This window comes from Aegilops tauschii, chromosome 6, assembly GCF_002575655.3.
Source record: "Aegilops tauschii subsp. strangulata cultivar AL8/78 chromosome 6, Aet v6.0, whole genome shotgun sequence".
Lineage (NCBI taxonomy): Eukaryota > Viridiplantae > Streptophyta > Magnoliopsida > Poales > Poaceae > Aegilops > Aegilops tauschii.
Genome location: NC_053040.3, coordinates 30,505,026 through 30,507,853, shown reverse-complemented (window position 1 = coordinate 30,507,853; position 2,828 = coordinate 30,505,026).

Sequence of the window (2,828 nt, the reverse complement as noted above, 5' to 3'; positions counted from 1 at the left end):
ACATGCTGCAAAAACAAGTTAGACGTCCTCTAATTGTTGTTGCAAGTTTTTACGTGGCTTGTATAGGTTTCTAGCAAGAACGTTTCTTACCTATGTAAAACCACAACGTGATATGCCAATTTCTATTTACCCTTCGTAAGGACCCTTTTCATCGAATCCGTTCCGACTAAAGTAGGAGAGACAGACACCCGCTAGCCACCTTATGCAACTAGTGCATGTCAGTCGGTGGAACCAGTCTCACGTAAGCGTACGTGTAAGGTCGGTCCGGGCCGCTTCATCCCACAATACCGCCGAAACAAGATAAGACTAGTAGCGGCAAGAAGAATTGGCAACATCTATGCCCACAACTGCTTTGTGTTCTACTCGTGCATAGTAACTACGCATAGGCCTGGCTCATGATGCCACTGTTGGGGATCGTAGCAGAATTTAAAATTTTCCTATGCATCATCATAATGAGCTCAATGTGACTAAGGAGTTAGTCACGGGATCATGCATTGCGATACCTCTCCGTCATACGGAGTGACAAATCCCAGTCTCGATCCGTGCCAACCCAACAGACACTTTCGGAGATACCCGTAGTGCACCTTTATAGTCACCCAGTTACGTTGTGACGTTTGGCACACCCAAAGCACTCCTACGGCATCCGGGAGTTGCACGATCTCATGGTCTAAGGAAAAGATACTTGACATTGGAAAAGCTCTAGCAAACGAACTACACGATCTTTGAGCTATGCTTAGGATTGGGTCTTGTCCATCACATCATTCTCCTAATGATGTGATCCCGTTATCAATGACATCCAATGTCCATAGTCAGGAAACCATGACTATCTGTTGATCAACGAGCTAGTCAACTAGAGGCTTACTAGGGACACGTTGTGGTCTATGTATTCACACGTGTATTACGATTTCCGGATAACACAGTTATAGCATGAACAATAGACAATTATCATGAACAAAGAAATATAATAATAACCATTTATTATTGCCTCTAGGGCATATTTCCAACAAGGAGCCCTGTCTTATCTCCATGCTTGGTCGACGCTACGTACTATATACGTATGGAGAGGACTAGACACGCTAGCTAGTAAGCAAATGAAGGAAACAGAAGATCGTCATGAACATATGCATACAGAGAGAAGTGATATCGACCACCTCTCCTTCTCCGAGAGATTGGTCGAACAACAAGTTCTCGTATATTTATCTGACACTACCGGCTACATATATACAATAATTATCTCTTACAATATAATCTCCTAATTAAATTGTAAGAACACAGGGTCCACATAGTATTCTCCGTTTTCAGCGATCACGTGGTCAAGGAAGAATGCCGCCAATTCCTCTTGAATTGCTCGCATATGATCTTCTGCTAGGAGTTCATCCCGCATCCGAAACATCTAATTTGAAGAAGGGGGTCAATACATATATATATATGAATAAATGAAACTCGACACAAATGATGGTAATAAAATAAATTGTGAATATTATTGCTTACGCACTTCATATTGTTCGTCAGAGTAGCCCCGCTCATAGGTCGTGTGGCGGATAGACTCACAAACGTAGTATCCACAGAAATCATTCCCTTGTTCCTGCCACAACCACTTTACAAGAAATAGAGGTCAATCTAACTGATAAGCAAGCATACTAAATGGTATTGATGAAACTAGCGCTTGAATCACTAGGAGATGTGCGGAACATGCTACTATAGTACTTACTTTCGGGTGTCTAAATTGCAGCTTCTTCGGCAGTCCCGGAGCTTTTGTGGTGAATTTTCTCCAAACCCTGCCAGACAAAGAAAACAATTACTTGATATCAGGAAATGAACAAAGTTGCTGATATGGTGGATAATGATCGATTTAACTTACTTCTCGAGCATTTGAGTCATGTTCGCATAGTCCTGGGGATCTTTTCGTCTCGAGTCTAAGACGGTTACTACTCCCTGCTCAAGCTTAATCTCTAGGAGAATATAGTGGAAGATGCGCATGCATGCATAAGTCATCAATTACATTACCATAACCTGGACTAATAAGGGAAACCGAATATGCACAAGACAGTAACACTCACTTGAAGTTGTAAGGAAAGAGTATTATATCTTTGTTTTGATTTAATACCAATGATCGTAGCAAGTTGGCCTCGGCTTCTTTGGCATGTTTTTCAACCGTATATGCATCTATGAGATTTGTGTTAATGAACCCAATATCACCGATTTGTCTTTTCTTCAATTTGGCGATCTTCAATCTGCATAATATAGTGAGGATAATTATAAATACATGCAATGAAAGAGCTAACCTATATAGAGAGACTTAATGACAGAAGTAGTACTACTTACAGACAGTAGCAAGTGATCGTTGTTTTATCGAGGGCCTTTTGATTGAAAATCTGGAAGAACTCCTCAAATGGAACATTCAGCAGTTCAATTCCAACGAGGTCATGCTCCGGTTTAACTCTCAGCGTCAAAGTATTCATCCCATCAGACTCTGTGCAGGTTTTCATGTACCAATCATGTAATCTTCGCATCATCATTGTTAGAGATCTTTCATCTTTGACGAGAGGCTTCCCGTAATGGTATTTGTGTTCGTCCACCTCCATGATTTCATAATGTACATCATCGGGCAGGTAATCTCCAAGATTGCTATAACCGGCCACCATCCTCGGATCATTAGCGACGATGTCTTTAGACACCTTGAGGGGGGGGCACAATTGGTTCGCTTGTTCGCCGAGCTGGGCAATTTTTTTCCCAGCTCGTCGTTCTTTTAACCTTTGATCACTGACAGTACTTCCCGACCGCTCCGCTTCGACAAATGTCTTTGCAATAATGCACTCATAGTTGCC